Raw genomic sequence first — 20,501 nt, forward strand, 5'->3', positions numbered from 1 at the left:
AATTTACTCACCTCATGCCATCCTGGAAGTGTATAACTTTCTTTCTTCAGCAAAATGCAAATTAAGATTTTTAGAAGAATTTCTCAACTCTTTTGGAATATGCAAGTGAATGGATGCAAAGATTTTGAAGATCCAAAAATCACATAGGTCAGCATAAAAGTAATCCATATGACTCCAGAAGTGATTTGATAGGTGTGGGTGAGAAACAGATCAATATTTAAGTCCATTTTTACTTTAAATTCTTCTCCCTGCTCAGTCAATCTCCACTTTAACTTTCACATTCTTCCTTTAGTGTTTTTGTTGATTCACATTATTCATGCATATGCCCCCTACTGGGCAGGGAGAAGAATTTCTCTCAAAAAATATCTTAAATATTTATGTTTCTCACCCACGCTATATTACTTCTGAAGATATGGATTTAACCACTGGGGTCTTATGGAATACTTTTAAGCTGCCTTTATGTCATTTTTTTGAGCATCAAAGTTTTAGCACCCATTCACTTGCATTGTATGGGCCTACAGAGCTGAAATATTCTTCTAAAAATCTAAATTTGTGATCTGCAGAAGAAAGTCATGCACATCTGGGATGGCATGAGGGTGAGTAAATGATGAGAGAGTTTCATTTTTGGGTGAACCATTTCTTTAAAGGATGTATCTGTGAGGGATGAAATGCCACCTACATTTCAGATTGGCATTTCATGATGGAAGGTGATTGAGAAAAAAATCATTTTTCTAGTATTTCTGCCATCTAGTGGTATAAAATAAGACTTATTGAAGGGAGATAGAGTGATCAGAACCATAATTACATGCTCACAATGTTAGGATGACAAGGACAAATGCTGAAGATATGGATTTAACCACTGGAGACTTATGTATTATTCATGTGCTTGAAAATGTTGGTACCCATTCACTTGCATTGTATGGACCCACAGAGCATAAATATTCTTCTTATAACTTTCATTTATGTTCAGCAGAAGAAAGAAATGCATTACACATCTGGCATGGCATGTGGGTGTAAGAGTAAATTATTAGATCATTTTCATTTTTTGGTGAATTATCCCTTTAAGGAAAAAATATTTTGTTTTCTAATAAATGTGTCATTAAATAAATCAACTTACCTGATGTAGTATGTTGTATCATTCTAATAGGTGTAGTTGAGTCCAGGGGTGTTGCTGAGGCTTCAAGCGGTGGGGGAGAGAGGCACAGAAAAATGTATCACAATAAAATCTGATTTAGCATCAGTAAAATTATTGGTTGGTCATAGGATACTTGAAAACTCACCATTTGCAGGATCTGTTGAAATAAGGCTGTTATGTGTTCTTAAGCTGGTCACATCTGTAGTATCATAAACAAATTAGTTTAGATATTTTAACAATAGAGGGGGGAAACTTGTGTATAATTTTGGGCCAATATCAAAAACTAACAAAAACATAAAGAGTGTCACGAACACTGGTGAAGGCGCCTCCCCCTTCAGTCATCGGAGATCAGACTCACCGGAGTATTGTATTGACCTTAGAGACTACATTTCCCATAAGCCTGCATACCTAGGTCTGATTGCGCTACAGCTGTCCCTTGTTTTCTATCACTATTTAAACCATTACAGTTTACTCATTCTTTGCGAAGTCTTGTTTGCTCCGGCTACATTTCAAAGCATTACTCTGTCTATACCTATTGAGCTATCGTGTACCAACCTTGCTTTGTTTTCCGACCACGTTTGTTTACCACCTGCCCTGTTATTACTATTGCCTGCCTTTGATTACCGTTGTTTGCTGACTGCCTGCCCTGATCCTCTGCCTGTTTCACTCTCAACTTTGCCTGCCCTCTACATTATTGTCTGCCTGCTCTTCGACCCTGCCTGTACGACCTGAGTATTCTACTTTCAATAAAAAACTCATTTGTAATGAGTCTTCATTACAAAGAGAGTGTAAATAACATTAATAATGTTTGTGCTATGATCTGCTACCTGAAACCATTAGGTAATTTTACAAAAAGATAATGTAATTCAGTCACTGGCTGTTAGATCTGTCATGGTTTCTGTACTGGGTATTACAACCAAAGCTATTAAATCTGCAGAGCAAAAGTTGTCAACTTGCAACAAAAACAAAATAAGTATTCAAAGTGATTTGGGACTGCAGCTTTTCTCATCTCATAGGCTACAGGTTTTGGGGAGTTTAAAAGTGTTAATCAAATAATTTTAGGGCCTTTTGCAGATGTAAAAATGATCAAAATTAGTAAAGTACATTTACAGACTAAAAAATATTTATATGATGTTATAACCTCAAAACTATAACTCTAGAACAATCAAACAAAGTAACTCACTTCTTGCTTCCATTGTAGAGAGAGTTGGTATTGCTGACGTGGTTGACCAATCTGCTGAAATGTATTTTTGTAGGTAAATAGTAATGTAATCTCAATTATTATTTTTGACATAGCAAGACACAAATTGTATTGTGTGTAAGCCCAGAAAGCATTTGATTAAGGTAACAACTTTCTCAGAACTTAGGCAAACATTCTTTAAAGGTTCTCTCAAAGTTATGAAAAAACATTTTTGCAGGAACTTTAATACAACGTTATTTTAACAATTTCTCTCATTGATGAACATGCACGAAACCTCCAGAGGCCCAGCAATTAATATTTGTGTAGGATGGGGGCCTGGGTAGCTCAGAAAGTAAAGATGCTGACAACCACACCTGGAGTCGCAAGTTCAAATCCAGGGTGTGCTGAGTGATTCCAGCTAGGCTTCCTAAGCAACCAATTGGCATATTTGCTAGGGTGGGTAGAGTCACATTGGGTTCACCTCCTCGTGGTCCCTATAATGTGGTTCTTGCTCTCGGTGGGGTGCATGGTGAGTTGTGGATGGATGCTGTGGAGAATAGCATGAGCCTCCACATGTGCTAGGTCTCCACAGTAACATGTGATAAGATGCATGGATTGACTGTCTCAGAACTGAGACTCATCCTCTGCCACCCAGATAGTCACTAAGCCACCACAAGGACTTAGAGCACATTGGGAATTGGGCATGCCAAATTGGGAGAAAATAATAATAATACAAATACAATTTTGTGTAGAACATTTGTTATTTAAGTTTTCTTTACAGTGGTAAATCTTGGAAATAATACACATTGAAAATGATATTAGCCATTGTTCATCATAGGATATAGTGTAGTATTACCTCCGCCATGGTTTAATGTCAAAGATATTTCTATGTTTAAGATACATGGAGGATCTAGCTAAAGCAAGCAAAAGTACATTTCAGTGTAGGGTACAAAACTGTGTTCTGGGTGTTTCAGAGATACTAAATATTTTTGTAAAACTTCCTCTCCTTGGTCTATAAATATGGATTGAAATTTAATGCAGTTCAATTCAGCACATCGAATACAATATGAAAAAAAATATTCTTATTTCAATAAACAATTTTTATCATATGTATTTTATGCACCAAACACTATATTGACATTTAAAAAAGGGAAATGGTAAAACTTTTTTACTATGTCTCAGGAACTTATTGTAAGATGGCATCATAATAGCATGTAATGTAAAATATAGAGAACTTTGTAATGACAGAGTAGGCTGCATATATGAAAATAAACAAAAATATCAGTTCACACTTTAAATATATCTTATAAAATGAATTTCAAAATGTTCAAAGCTCTGTGATTTTTTGTTTTGTTTGTTTGTTTGTGTTTTTTGTGGTGGGCATGAATGTAATGTAATGGCGATTGAAAGATATACCTCAAAAGCCAGCTGTATCATATTTGATACATGGATTACAATGTATCAATAAAATAATAACCAAATTTTAACCAAGCACAAGTTGCTTATATTCAGAAAATAGTCATTTTAATATATTAGTAACAATATAATAATTACTCTCACTTTTACTTTATTAAAATAAGATGTAATTTATCCCAACATATGAGAATTTTAGTTGTAGTTGTTTACTGAAAATCTTGCCTTTAAAAAAATCTTGCTTAGTACATTTACATTTATGCATTTGGCAGACGCTTTTATCCAAAGGGACTTACAGCGCACTTATTACAGGGACAATCCCTCCAGAGCAACCTGGAGTTAAGCACCTTGTTCAAGGGCCCAACAGTGGCATCTTGGTTGTGCTGGGGCTTGAACCCCAGACCTTCTGGTGAGTAACCCTGAGCCTCAACCACTGAGCCACCACTGTCCCCAGTAGCCATTGTCATTGTGTGAAAAAGAGCAGCTTGCACATTTTTCTTGGACTTTTTGTGTGTGAAACCTGTATGAATGAAGTACAGGTTTCAAAAGACATGATGGTGAGTAGACAGGGTTGGGTAGGTTTCTTTTAAAAAGTATTCCGCTACAGATTACAGAATACATGCTGTAAAATGTTATTTGTAATGTATTCCGTTAGATTACTCAAGGTCAGTAAAGTAATTTAAATACTTTGGATTACTTCTTCAGCTCTGGCAGATTGTTTCACTCGTTTTGACTATAAACAAGTAAATAAAGTAATAAAATTGTTCTTGTTTAAGGATCATTAGATATTTTACAGGAAAACAATATTTAAATTCTCAGTAAGAATTGTTTTTGTTGTTGTTGTTTGTTTTTTTGCAATACATTTTTGCCTTAATATCAAATGTCTTACTAGAGATAAAAAAAAAAAAGTTATGCTCTAACGTGCATTTTCTTCATGGAATTCAATATAAAATATAATCGCACCTGGTCACAGATGCATGTAAAGGCAAGAAAGAGCATTTTAGCTTAGCATAAAGCTAAATGTTGACATGACAATTTACACAAGGTAAACAATTTTTGCTGCTTCAAACCCCCACAGTGTGTACACAATGACAACCTTTTCTGATCGTATGTAGATTCTGTTCATAGAATGGGGGAGAAAATATATTGTTTGTAGCTTTCTCTACAATGTTAATGGCTACAGGTTAGCATTTCTTGTTAAAAATAACCTAACTGCATAAAAACATTGAAAATACGTAATTGAATGTATATTGGATTTGTTTTATCTGTGCAGCTGCATCACTGCCTGGTTTGGGACTTGCACCGTTTCGGACCGCAAAGCCCTGCAGAGGATAGTGAGGACAGCTGAGAAGATCATCGGGGTCTCTCTTCCTTCCATCAAAGACATTTACAAAAAACACTGTATCCGCAAAGCAACCAGCATTGTGGACGACCCCACACACCCCTCACACAAACTCTTTACCCTCCTCCCATCTGGCAAGAGGTACCGAAGCATTCGGGCCCTCACGGCCAGACTGTGTAACAGCTTCTTCCCCCAAGCCATCAGACTCCTCAATACTCAGAGACTGGTTTGACACACACGTGTCCTGAGTTGCACTTTAATTACTGTCACTTTATAACTGTCTGCTACCTCAATAACTGCTATGTGCATAGAACACTATCTCATAGTATGTTATGTTTACATTTTTAGAAACGGTCATCTTTTTGCACTACTGAGTACTGGTCGACGCTGCACTGTGTCTATTGTCCTGTTCATTGTCAGAAATTTGTTGTACTGTCCCGTACTTTTTGCACATGTTTGCACGTGCACTTTATATAGGTATATATAGGTTTTTTATATAGGTATTTTATTTCGTTGTGTTGTCTCATGTGGTCCTGTGTTGGTCCTTTGTTGTTTTTATGTAGCACCATGGTCCTGGAGGAACGTTGTCTCGTTTTGCTGTGTACTGTACTAACTGTATATGGTTGAAACGACAATAAAAACCACTTGACTTGACTTGACTCAAAGCATTTCTATCTGCTTTTTAAGTTTTAGAAACATGATGCAGCTTCTATATTAAGCTTACAAGGGAAAGTTCCTCAATGAATCAAGAATTTGATTGTGGAACCCTGTTAGCACAATACAAAATCACCAAAACTACAGAAATGTCTACTGCATGACTTGCAGTGGCAGGGATCAAACCCACAAAATTTGAAACTACAGTCAAGAGTTTTACACACTGAGCCACTTGTCTGTCATGGATGAGCAAAAGCAAAGTGTCAGTGATCAAACCCACAACTTTTGGAACTAATGTCAAGTGTTTAACACACTGAGCCATTTGGTTGCCTTGACTCACCAATAGCCGTCATCCAGAGTTTTGAGTCAGCAAACAATTGTAGATTATCTTTTGATCTATAAGTGGCACTGTCTCCAAACTGCTCAGTTATCTTCAGGAGATAATGCCAAAGATGCATACCAAATTTCTTTAAAATCTGCGTTTAAAAAGATATGTCACTTTTTAATAAATTCACTTTGGCTGAGGGACAGTATGGTTGATATGAGAAAATTTGGTATTGTCGAAATCCTCATGACCTACAGGATCCATAGACGCCATCCTCAATAAATAAATCAGCAATTATTATGACTCCTTCAAAACATATTGGCAAAAATATCACTTTTTCACATCTTTTGACCCATAGGTGGTGCTGTCTCTGAAATTTGCATGCACCCTCAGGTCATGGTCCTGATAAAGCATACCAATTTATGTTTTGATATGACAAACTGTTGCCGAGATATAACCTTACATCTATTTTTTCTTCAACCTTGTTAACTTTTCAACAGTGGTGAAAATCCAAATTCTGTATTATTAAATCTGTGCAGCTTTGACTGGAGATTTATTAAGCCATTGTTTGGGCAAATCAGAAGAAATTTCAAGGAAGTGTAGAAAAAAATTATAAACATTATCAATAAATGTCAATATGGAGAGTCTTGTGGCGCCATTTGAGGAGCGGACATGTGAAGGGCGAGCTCTGCGTTTTATTACTATTTGTGTCATAAACTGTGAGATTTGATACACCCTGATTCTTAACTGTTCTAGGAAGACAATATGTAAAATACTTCAAAATCCTCAGGCTCTGGAGATATTAAAAGGCACTTACGTGCTCAAGCTGAAGCCCATGAATAACAAGCCGAAAGCCCAGGACTCAATTCAGCCGGTGCGGTGGAAGAGATTCACCAGGATGGCACAAGACACAAGAAGGGGATGCCAATGAAGGTCATTGCAGACTTGGAGGATCTTGCTGTAAAACGTCGATCAGTCTCTGCAATTCAGATGAAATGAATTGAGATGGTTACAAAAATGTCAGACATCAAGAAACAGATTGATTATCTGGAGTCATCGGAGAGGGAATTAGCTGCTAATTCGCTAGCAACCAAGGAGGATTTGCCATGTGTCTGGGAAAAAACTAGAGGATTAGGAGAATTGTAATTGACAAAACAACATCCGAATTGTTTGAATTCCTCAGCATGAGGAAGGCTGATACATGGTAAAATTCCTAGACGGGCTCCTTCCTAGTCTGCTCGACATAACAGGCCATAAGCTGGAAATTGAGTGAGCTCACAGAGTCCCGGCTCAGAGATCCACTGAGGGGAAAGGCCTCTATCAATTCTGGCCAAATTGATAGGGCTCTTGTAGGCATACGAGAGCAATGGGGCTCTCTCTCGTAGGCATACATGGACTGTTTGAGTTTAAAGGGATGGATGCCGGTTGGCGCTGTCATGCACGGTGGATTAATGTGCATGTTTTTCTTTTTTCTGTTTGTTTGGTTCTGGGGAAGTTTGATTTTTGCACTAATGTTAGAATGTGTTCTTTATAATCTTGTTTTTGATACACAATCTATTTTTTCTAATATATCAAATGTCAAATGTAATATGAGTATGAGATAATATGAGATTATTAAGGTTATTTATTTTCTTAAATGTAAGAAATATAATATAGTTTTTCTTCAAGAAACGCATCTTTCCCTGCAGGAAGTTGAAAAATTTGGGAAGATATAGGGTGGGCATTTTTTCTTTAGTGCTGGCTTGAGTAAGAGCAGGGGAGTCATTACATTATTAAGTAAGCATCTACAATTCAAATGTCTCAAACAGTTTAAAGATAAATTAGGAAGAGTCATTATAGTTTTAACAGAAATTCAGGGACAAAGGTTTATTTTGGCTCATATTTACACACCTAATGCTGATTATCAGGGCTTTTTTATAGATCTTGAATGTGTTGTAGAAATTTTAATACTCATTGATCAGTAATAGTCATTGCAAGGGAATACCCCTGTGTCTGAGGAATGTAGAAGGGGAGGATCTGCTTCCCTTGGAGACCTTGGGGAAAAACAAGTCAGCCCTCCCCTTCAGTGTCTCACTCATGGCACAGAGTAATTCCTGTGTAATGACTGGGTCCTTCTTGCAAGAATAAATTCTTTTAAAAGACTGTTTGATTCAGAGTGTCTCTTACGCAGTGATAATGGTTGGTTAATAATTTTTGCCACAACAATTTGGTGTCAGAATAGTGGGATCCCTTGGAAGTGCCTTCTGGACCTGAGAGCGGACAGTGTTTGGCCACCTGGACTGAGATGTTCCAGCTCTACCTCATAAGCTTAAGAGAGAGGGACTGACTGCATCAGGGCCAGGAGAATCAAACGAACCCGTGGCAACCCAAATATCTCTGATAAGAGACGACTAAATTATTTTCTTTTGGTATAAGAGTGAGTGAACCATAGTGGCTGAGACTGTTTTCTGTGGTGTGAGTACAAGAGGTTCTCGAGCAGAAACTGAGACCTACGAACAGGTCAAGAGGTTTTCTAAACAGAGACTGAGTTCTCGCAAAAATTGTTTAATTAAGTTAGCTAAAATACTGAGTGCTGGAACGTACTCCAGAGAAAGATTTTGAGTAAACCGTAATTAACAAAGCACTAGGGAGTGCACCCTTATCTGATCTTGGGTTAAGAAATCAGATCTGTTGGAGACGTCCGACAGATTATTAGACGTGCGTCGAACAGTAAATCCACAGAGAAACAGAAACAGCCAGTATGGGGAAGTCTCAAAGCAAGCTTGCCAAATTTGATACTCCGGTTTTCTGTCAAATGACAAAAAACTATAGGAGAAAATGTATGCAGGACATAGAGAAACTGATCAAATACCATGATTTCCACAGGAGAGGGAACACTGAGCACGACTAGACTGAGAGTGGTGCGAGAATCAGTGGAACAGGGCAGCGAGGCACAAAAAGGTTGTTGTGGTTGCGTTCAACATGTGTGTAAAAAATGTGAACAGACAGTGGGCTGTTGGCTTAAGGAAGCAGATAGAAGAGAACGAAAGCAAATGCAGAAAGAATTAGCATGTAGGATTGAAAAGTGTAGGAAAAAACTAAAATAAAATTATGTGAAAGATCTGTTTGTGTGTCAGCACCACCAGAACCGACTAATGAAAAGTATGTTTGTGTTTCCCCACATGCAACGGCGATTGTGCCAGCGCCGCAGGCATATAATCATCATTATCCCGTTGCGGAGCTGAAAGCCCTGAAACTGAACCCCGACCTTGACTGCTCTCTGCCCAGAAGACAAGCTCCACAAGCAGCTCCTCCCGACTTGGACAGAGAAGGAGACCTGAATTAACTTTTTTTTCTGAGAACTGAGATCTGTGAACGCAAGCTGTGAAAGCAAGTTACATTTAATGGAAGAGCAGGCGGCTGACCTCCACCCTGGCACACGCTGTGCATGCAGAGGAACAGCTGCTGACAAAGTCAAGGCACAGGGGGAAAAAGATCTTCGGCTGGCAGTTGTGCGACTACAATCTAATGTCAGCGCATCGAAACCACAGCAGAAATGGGCCGACAAAAAGAAGAGAGGCTACAGAAACCAGCGGAAGTGGAATTGCGTCTTGTGTGAGACTGACGACCATGAGTTCAGAAAATGCACGAAATGCAAACTGTGCAAACAAGAGGGACACTGGGCTACAGACTGTCCGGGGAAGAAAAAAGGCAGACTGAAGCAAGCAGAGCGGAGAGCAGTGAGGAGGGTGTCGAGCTGAGGGTGATCAGCTGCTGGCTACAGAAAAGGGAAGTGAACATTTTTTAACCACACACACATACAACACGCACACATGCACTGATTTACATACTGCTCTCTGCAATGAAGACAATGCTTGCAAATCTTTGAGTGTGACTGATTAAGCTTTATGTGATAAAGTTTCTTATGAATGTTTGAGAATGTATAAAAGTTCAGGGTATTTACAAATGTTAGTTGATGGGACATTAGTAGATTTTTTGGTAGATTCTGGGGCTAGCGACCATGTGACTTGCCATATGTACCAAAACTGACAGGTTCAGTGCATGAGATAACTTTGGCCTCGGGCCATTTGATTTCTGAAAAATTCACAGTGCCCTTGGAGTGTGAGACGGAGAAGGGGAGAACATTTAAACATGCGTTTCTGTGTTCACCAGCTTGTCCGGTACCTCTAATGGCCAGAGATTTAATGTGTGAATTGAATTTGACCCTCACTTCCTTTGGGATTAGCATTGAGGTAGAACCACAAATATGTTGTTCTAAATTTGGACCGCAGTGGGTATATGAATGGCGTGTGAAAAATGATGATTGGGCATAAATGAACTTGAAATTGGCAAAAGATCGAACAATGTCATTTAACACAGAAATTATGACGCCTGACCAATTGCATTGCATGTCACATGTCATAACTGAACGTGAACCACAATATAAGGAGGGGTGGTTTAACGGGGTAGAAAATGAGACTGTGAAATTTGATAAGATTTTCTGGACAGAAAATGTGTGTGCGCTCTCAGCTTGCCTGACAGAAAAACAAATGCAGTTCTATTTGATAGCAGGAGGCACTGAGCCACACTTATCAGCGACCAAGGCCAAAGAGCAGCTGTGAGCAGATCTGGGCCCTTTTATGAGAGAATGCATAAAAGCAACAGATTGGGCTGAAATAAGTGCAGAAGTGAAACACAGCAGAAGTGTTGGAGCATTTATGTCAAAATGTGATTTGAGATTGAAGTACAGTATGTGGATGATTTGTTGATCTGTGCATGTGATGAAGCTACATGTGTGGCTGACTCTGTGTCCCTTTTGAAGCACCTAGAAGGAGAGGGACACAAAGTCAGTCTTTCAAAATTGCAGTTTGTGAAACAGGAAATAAGGTTTTTGGGATATGTTATCAGACCAAACAGTAAATCCATCTGTGACAAACGTGTACAGGCCATAAAAGATGTGCCAAAACCAATTACGAAAAAACAATTATTGTCATTTTTAGGAATGTGTGCTTAATGTCTTACATTTATTCCTAATGATGCCATTCTTGAACAGCCTTTACGAGCCCTGATGACAGGGAAAGGGCTGAGCTCATGTGACAAGCTTGTTTGGACAAGCGAAGCCGAGGAGGCGTTTGCTAACATGAAAGTACAAATGGCTCTGGCTCCCACTTTGGGTCTGCCAGATGTAAACAAATCGTTTGTTCAGATGGTTGATGAGAAAAATGGGTTTATGACATCTGTTCTTTTGCAGACTCATGGAGACAGACTGCGACCTGTGGCATATTTTTCAACCAAACTTGATGCAGTAGCAGCAGGTCTATGACACTGTTTGAGGTCTGTGGCAGCTGCTGAACTGGCAGTACTGGCATCCAGGGAATTTGTGGGGTATTCTGATTTAACTTTGATGGTTCCACACGCACTCTCCATGATTTTGCAAGAACAGAGAACGTCACATTTATCTGCAGCCCGATGGCTGAGGTACCACACCATTTTATTGGACATGCCAAACATAATTTTAAAAGATGCACAACTTTGAATCCTGCCACACTTCTCCCCACAGAGGAAGATGGCGAGGAACATCACTGTTGTCTGTCAGCACTTGAACAGGTGTGCACACCGTGTCCAGATCTATTAGACATGACATTAGACAATTGTGACATGGATGGGTTGGCTTCCAAAGATCCACAAACAGGAAAAAATAAGGTTGGTTACGCGATAAACTGCCATCAAATTATTCAGCTCAGGCAGCTGAACTGGTTGCTTTAACAGAAGCATGTGTAGCAGGGTAAAGTGTACCCATGTTGGTCATTGGCCAGTGTCATGTAAAAACATTGAACCTATCAGCAGTCTGGTGTTATGGTATAAAATGGGGAGGTTTTTTTGTCACTGGGGATGCGTTGTCACCCGTACCGCCCCTTTACAGAAGTTGCCATTTTTTTGAATGGGATAGTATCTGGAGTGCCGTCTCTGCATTGTGCTGCTGTGCATAGGCTGCCCCTGGCTTTAAGCTCATCAACGAACAAACAACTGCATGTTATGGTCAGTGACCGTGCATAGTACCGCGTTGTGAACATCTCCCGGTTGAGTGACAAGATCAAGGGTTTCATCTCTATTACGGGACGAGATGCGCGTCTTTTGATGTAACGCACTGTCTGCCTTGCCTGGGCTTATTCCGGTCATTGTCGTTGTGGAGTGAACTTCGTGTGCTTTTTTGTAACAGCGGGCCCAGAGGATTGCTCGCCGCAGAGGAAGAACAAAAGTAGTCGTGACTATTTTCTGTCTGGCTTGCCCGTCGATCGTGGCCTTATTTTGTTTCATTCTTTTATTTTTGTTTCTTGTTTTGCTGTGAATTGTAATTGATAATTTCCCTTTTTGTTTTGTGCTAATTTTTGCTTGTATTGTATGTAATTTATTTTTGTAGGTTTAAACTTATTTTGAGTTACAAGATGAGCTTGAATATTGTCTTTGTATATTTTTCTCCCATGTTTGTGAACTGACTTTTTTTCTTTATTTGGGGCTGGTTAGTACTAGCTAATCAGTGTTTAGTGTTTGTCCTTTTCTCCTATGTAATTGGGGTGGTGGGGGAAGTGTATAGAGGAGGGGTTTAGCTGCTGTTTAACAGTGTTCACCTTGAGTGCCGTGCTCCTTTGAATTGACCTCACCAGAGTGTGTGTGTGTGTGGGTACTAAGTGTGGTGTGTAAATTTAGGGTCACAGCAGGCCATCTCCCTCCCTTAAGCTTTCTTTTGTATTTATTTGTTTTTTTTGTATTTATTGTTTATGTATATTGAATTTTTCTAAAGTGTTTTTCTTGTTTTTTTTCGTTTCTTTCTGACATGTGAATATTGCGCCCTCAAGATATTAATGTATTGATGGTTTTAATTTTTGTATTTGAATAAAGCAGCCTCATCTTTGGTACTCCCTGGTCTATGTCTCTCTGCTCACCCATTTTTCGGTAACGAACCTGTGCGCCCCCTGTTCTGGGGCTGGTAGTTCCTGGTATATACCGGGTGGCGTAGTTGAACGTTAGTATAATTATTGGTGCTTCTTACAGTTCCTTCTAGTACCTGATGCCCCTGGTCACACATGTAAACTCATGGCAGACAAATGGGTGACAATTTACACAGATTCACGTTATGCCTTTGGGGTAACACACAATTTTGGTGCTTTATGGAAGCACAGAACATTTTTGGAGTCAGATGGTCATACAATATTAAACTCATCTCTTGTGTCTGAGCTTTTGAGGCCATTCTTTTACCAGACAAGGTCGCGATTTGCAAACGCGTAGCGCACACTAACGATAACAGTTCAGTCTCAACAGGAAACGCACGAGCAGACACGGCAGCGAAGGCCGCGGCAGCGATGGAGACAAAAGAGACTACGTGTGCTTTGATATCTGACAATAACCTCAACATTCCTTCTTGTTTACAGAGCATGCAAACTTTTTCCACAGGCAAGGAGAAAAACAAGTGGAAGGTGGCTGGCTGTAGTTTTAAGGAGAATGTGTGGATGAGCTGTGATGGCATGCCTTGTTTACCCAAACACTTCTTTCCTCATTTTGGAATGGTGATACACGGGTTAGACCATGTATCAAAAGCGGGGATGGTTGTGGTTTACAAAGGGTTTCATGATATTTGCTGAAAATATTTGCAAAAGATGTGTCTTTTGTAACACACATAACGTGGCAAGAGGGATAAAAACACCTATAGTATCTCAACCACCATCAGGGTGGCCTTTTGAGTATATGATGATGGATTTCATCGAGTTAACCCCTTGTGGGAAACAGAAATACTGCCTGGTGATGGTTGACATGTGGTCCAAATGGGTTGAGGCCTTCCCAACCTCGAAACAAGACTCAGCAGCAGTAGCGAAAGCTCTTTTAACCGAGATTGTTCCGAGATGGGAAATTCCAAGAAAAATCAGCTCGGACAGTGGGACACACTTTGTCAATGAAGCAATAAAGCAGGTGGATCAGTTTTTGGAAATTGACATGAGAACACACTGCAGTTACCACGCTGCCAGTGGAGGCGCTGTTGAGAGGGAGACTCAAACGATCAAGAACAAAGTGCTGTGAGGAAACTGGGCTCACATGGGTTAAAGCACTCCCAATTGTGTTGATGTACACCAGAATGAGAAAAAGAGTCAAAACAAATTTATGTCCATTTGAAATACTCTTTGGTAGATCACCATTCATGAGAATAGAGGGGCGGAGAGAAATACTGCCATCAACAGAGCTGTATGAAAATGACATTTTGAATTATTGCAAAGAAATGTCTTCTCTGTTGTCCAATGTTTGTGTTCAGGTGAAAGCTGCTCAGGGAAAGGTTGCTGAAACAAAATCAGGCCTGGCGATTTCATTGTGATTCGTGACCTGAGGAGAAAGAGCTGGAAGGCGAAAAGGTGGTTGGGACCATTCCAAGTGCTACTGATGACTCACACGCCGGTGAACGTCGCAGAGAGAGCAACATGGGTTCATGCCAACCACTGCAGGAAAGTTCCACCCACGTCGCAAGAGAATCAGCAACAGGAGGAGATTGTTCCGAGTGAATGTCAATAAAGGCCGAGATCAAGTTTGAACACCAAGTACCACTATCAATGGAAGAGCAAGGCCAACCACAGAGAATAACATGGCCTGTGTGCAGAGTGAACCCCATCATGTGGTCACAAGCAGTAATCATCGTGAAAAGGTATGAACTGAAAAGAATTCAAGAACAATGCGAGACGGTTTAAAGCAGAATGGTCTGACTGCAGGGTCAGAATCAACGTGAAGGACAGAACAGCGGACAACTGTTCAGCCATCATCAACGACAAAGAAGTCAACTTCACATGCCCATTCAGCAAGCCACATGAAACTTCACCTGCAGCAGTGTGGGTGTGTGGCAACAGGGCATTTCATCGGATGCCAAAGAAATGGTCAGGGTGTTGTTATCCAGCTTTGATGAATGTGGGTACAATGGTAACAATTAATAAGATAAATGGGCTAGCATGGACAGTATTAGCAATAGCTAATTGCACAGAAAATGCTTTGACAATGATAAATGATGAAATGAAACAGTTAAGAGATGCGGTCATTCAAAACAGGTTGGTTCTTGATATGTTAACTGCAGAGAAAGGGGGAGTTTGCAAAATGTTGGGAATGTCTTGTTGTTTCAATATTCCAGATCACAGCGACAACATCACAAATGTAATTGAACACATGAGAAAAGCCGTACAGGAGCCAGAACATGTTGAGAGTACATGGTTTACTTGGTTTATGAATCTTTGGGGAGGATGGGGGTATTGGCTGACTCAAACTGTGTTACCAATTGCGGTGATAGGATTGTTGATATTATGTTTACCATGCATCATAACGTGTGTTTCCAGAATGTTTTGATATGTAATGAGGGTTATAAGCAGCGGTCATCCGTGTTACGAGATGACGTACAAGGTGAGCGTTTGAAATGAGGGATTTTATTCTACTTTTATTCTTTGTATTTTTATAGCCTGCTGACATAACCAAAATGTTAAATTGATGTGTTTTTCCTACTTAATATGTAGACTATTTCTTGTTTATACTGAGGTGACTGAGGGTCTGATTTTATGTCGGAAGTGCAGTAACAGTGTTTACTCATTTAGCCCGGCTTCAGATAAAGTATTTTACTTGCTTGCTAATACTTAAGGGACTATCCCCACAAAACCAAAAAAAAGCTTTTTTACTTTTTCCAAATGTTATTTCACAAATGTTTAAGAGAGTGATCATTTATGCAAAAATCAGAGATGAAGAGTGTAAGTGTGATGATATGACTTAAAATTTGTCTTATTGTTTATTATTGTGATTGAGTAATCTGAATGATAAAAACCAGGGAATTGTTGTAGAAATTTTAATACTCATTGATCAGTAATAGTCATTGCAAGGGAATGCCCCTGTGTCTGAGGAATGTAGAAGGGGAGGATCTGCTTCTGTTGGAGACCTTGGGGAAAAGAGTTCTAAAAAACAAGTCAGCCCTCCCCTTCAGCGTCTCACTCATGGCACAGAGTAATTCATGTGTAATGACTGGGTCCTTCTTGCAAGAATAAATAATTTTAAAAGACTGTTTGATTCAGAGTGTCTCTTACACAGTGATAATGGTTGGTTAATAATTTTTTGCCACAACAAATGGATGCTGCAAGCTGCTGGCACCCCTCATGATATAATATTGGGAGGAGACTTTAATCTTTTGATGGACTCAATAATTGATCATAGTGAAGAAAATGTGTGTTAGCCCCCTAGAGCATCATTGATGCTTCACAGGATGTGTGAAAATCTTGGACTTATAGATATCTGGAGACTTTTGAACCCATCTGGTAGGGACCATACATTTTTTTCATCAGCCCATAAGATTTATTCTAGAATAGATTTTATATATATATATATATATATATATATATATATATATATATAAGTCCCTCATTTCATCTGTTGTTGATTGCTCAGTTGGAAGTTGATTGCTTAGTCTCAGATCACACCCTTGTGAGTTTAGAGGTGTTGCCACATATGGAGAAAAAGAAATCATATAGTTGGTGCTTTAATTAATCCCTTTTGCAAAATCCTGAATTTCAACAAATGTTAAAGGCTGAAATTAATGTTTATATGGAGACCAACTGGTTCTCAGTATCCACTGTGGGCGTGACTTGTGAGGCACTTATGGCATTTCTTAGGAGCCAGATCATACAATATGCCTCATTCATTAAGATATACAAGGCACGAGAACTCATGGAACTGGAAGGAAATATTAAAAGTGCTGAGGCAGAGCTGAAGCCCCAAATGTTGTCTGATGGCCTCAGGGAATTGACCTGATTGGAATACAGATATGAGGCTATTTTGTCACAGAAGGTTGAGTTTTGGTAATTCAGGGCAAGGCAGTCATACTTTGAGTTGGGGGACAAAGCAGGGAAGCTTTTGACTAGATACATAAAGCAGAGAGAGTCTTATTCTACCATTCCCTCAGTGAAATCTGCTGGTGGTGGTATATTTACCTTGGCCATTAATATTAATAATGCTTTTAAAGAATTGTATCTAGATCTTTGTAGTTACATGTCTTCGTCTATTGATGAAGATATAAGGAATTTTGTGGAACCATTATAACTCCCTAAACTGACGATTGAGCAAAAAAATTATCTTGATTCTGAGATAACCTTGGAGGAGCTTGGCGAGGTAATTAAGGCCTTGTCTATAGGTAAGGCTCCGGGGCCAGATGGCTTTGCGGCAGAATTTTTTAGATCTTATGCTACAGATCTGGCTCATTTTTTGTTAGAAGTTTATACAGAATCATTAAAGAAGGAAAGCTTCTGCCAACACAAGCCTGGATCAGTCTGATTCTTAAAAAGGACAAAGATCCAAGCACGTGTAAAAGTTACCTTCCAATTTCCCTTATCCAGCAACAAAAATTCTGGCTAACCGAATAAGTAACGTTAGTACATCTCTTATACATATAGATCCGTTGGGGTTTATTCTGGGCTGCAGCTCTTCTGATATCATTATACATTTCATCAATAATCATGTGGTCAGTGGTGAAAGATCAGACTCCGGTCGTGGTCATCTCACTTGACACAGAAAAAAGCATTTGTTATGGTAGAATGGGATTATCTGTTTAAGATTTTGGAAATGTATGGTTTCGGGAAGTTACTTTATAGACACCCTGTAGCGGCAGTACAAACGAATGGATTAATTTCAGATTATTTTACTCTGAACAGGGGCATCCAGTAGGATTGCCCTCTTTCCCCATTATTGTTCTGTCTTGCCTGGAATCATTAGCAGTCACGATAAGAAAGGATGAGGATTTCCCAGGGGAGGTGGCGGGAGGTATGGCGCATAAGCTTTTGCTTTACACAGATGATATTTAATTATTTATCTCCAATCCTACTAGATCCATGGCTTGTTTCCACAGAATTATTCATTCAATTTCTAACTTGTCAGGATACAGAGTCAATTATTCTAAATCTGAAGCTTCGGCTCTGACAACGTACTGCCCAGTAACAGCTTTCCAGCCGGGTGCCTTCCAGTGGCCCAAACAGGGCATTAGGTATTTGGGCATTTTCTTCCCAGCAAATTTGTCTGATTTAGTTAATTGTTCATTTTGATCCCTTAATAAAAAGGTATCAAACATTTGGCTCATTGGTCGCTTCAAACTGAGAGAGCCCCTCCTTGGTTTTGAATTGAACAGGAAGTCCTTGCCACTTTTGTGCCAGTACAAAGCCTTTCTATTAAACTAACCAGTGAAGTTAAGTCACATCCCATTATCTCGCATTTGCACGTGGTATGGACAAAAGAGTCCAGAGTGTTTAATTCTGACATTTATTTAAATGTTGCCTCGAGCATATGGCTGAACCCTAAATTACATATCGAAAGGTCCTCTTTCTGATGGTCAGAGTGGATTGCGAGGGGGGTTACTACACTTGGTGACCTATACGAGAGTGGAGTGTTTAGATCTTTTGAAAATTTGGCTCAACACTTTGAGATTCCTAGATCTCAGTTCTGTAGGTATTTACAGCTGTGCCACCCACCTGCACCCCAAAAGGTGATTACTGCTTTTGGAAAAGTTTTTGAGGCATCAGTGTATTACTCCCTATTAATTCAGAGTTTGGGGGAATGGAGCTTTAACTTCTATCAAGATATTATGGGAGAAAGATTTAAACTTGGTATTGGAGGAGGAAGTGTGGGCTAGGATTCAAAAACATTTCAAGCCTGCGTCTAGAGATGCAAGGGTGCAATTCAAGATATTTCATAGATTCTATTGGACCCTCCTCTAGATTGTATAGGCTTAGTCTTAAAGACACACACATCTGCTGGCGATGCCAATCAGAAGATGGAAACATAATCCATGTTTTTTGGTTGTGTGTTAAGGTGTGTGAAGGTTCAGAGTTGTAAGTGTGACATTTTGGGCACTCAAATTTTACTTTGTCTCAGATTCTGTATTGTGTGTGATGGGGCAGTCATAAATTTGGGGGATAATCACATAAAAAATTGGGTTCTGACCAGTCTCATGATTGGCAGGCAAATTATTTTAGGGGATGGAAGTGAGATGGAGTGCCCTCATTTTCGAAGTGGTGTGTGGAAATGGGGAAATGGGCAGCTTTCGAGTAGCTTTCGAGTAGGTGGCAAGTGTAAGGCTGGGGTTTTGGGACATCTATTAAGAAATGGTGCATTTATTAAGCATTTTTGTGTAGTTTAGTTTAAATATGTATGTTTATTATATTTTCTTTTTTGTTTTCTTTTTGTATGTGTGTGTGTGTGTGTGTGTGTGTGTGTGTGTGTGTGTTATTATGTGTGACCACAGGGGTGTTCATGCTGCGTCAGTGTGGCATTGGTGAATGGGGAGGGATATTAGTGGGTGTTGTATGTGAAATGTTGATTTGTTGTATATGTGTTGGGTTTTTCTTTGTTGTGTATATATGAATAAAAAACAAATTTAATTGCAAAAAACAAAAAAATATGTCAATATGGTGGAGAGGCAGTATGGCTGATATGGGAAAAACTAGTATCACTGAAATCTGCATGACCTAATGAATCCACAGACAAAGACCCTTGAAAAGTTAATTTTCAAATTTCTTGACCCATAGGTGGCACTGATGCGAAACCCTGCATAAGACACAGCATTGCTGAGATACAGCCTCAAATTTGATTTCACGGCCACCTTATTAACTATTTGTTTGTATAACTTTACAAGTCAAATATCAAACATCTTTATAATTCATTCTGTGCGGCTCGGTCTGAATATTATTTTGAGCCATTTTGTGTGCAAATCAGGCAATGTTTGAAGGAGCAGAAGTGAAAAAATTAAAACATTAAGTGAAAACAATACACTGTATTGGGCAGAGTTTTAATATAAGGTGTCAAGAAGAGTGTAATCAGAAAAAAAATAATTGTGTTTCTAGGACAAACGGTTCAAAAGATACACACAAAAGAAGTAGAGTTTTATAGAGTTTGTACTATTTTGTGTGGTGTCTATTCTTGCCCATCCCTAATTTTCCTACATACATTTCTATGGACTGCCATAGACTCCCATTAGGAAGAATACTAATGGATACAATAGGGGCTACAGCACCTTCTGTGCTTGGCCCCTAGCAATAATAATAATAATAATAATAATAATACTAATGAAAACAATAGGTGCAACAGCACCTTTGTGCACGGCCCCTAATAATACCAATGGATACAATAGGTGCCTGTGACGAGGAGGAGGGTGGAACCGTGTCGTGACTATGCACGTCCGGCCCCCAATTGGGCTGATCAGCCGAGGAGAGGGATAAGTGCAGTGGAACATGACAGTTTGGGAGAGAGAGAGCCACATGCAGCTGCCATGTGTGTTTGTGTTATGTGTCTTTTTGTTTAAATTAAATATTATTTTTACTGTTCAGCCGGTTTCTGCCTCCTTTGCAAACCTTAACCCTGTTATATTGGTGCTGAATCCCGGGAAGGAGGAGGGATGCGCTGTTGTGGAGTTCTCGCCACTATC

The sequence above is a fragment of the Xyrauchen texanus genome, chromosome 32 (genome assembly GCF_025860055.1).
Source record: "Xyrauchen texanus isolate HMW12.3.18 chromosome 32, RBS_HiC_50CHRs, whole genome shotgun sequence".
Classification (NCBI taxonomy): domain Eukaryota; kingdom Metazoa; phylum Chordata; class Actinopteri; order Cypriniformes; family Catostomidae; genus Xyrauchen; species Xyrauchen texanus.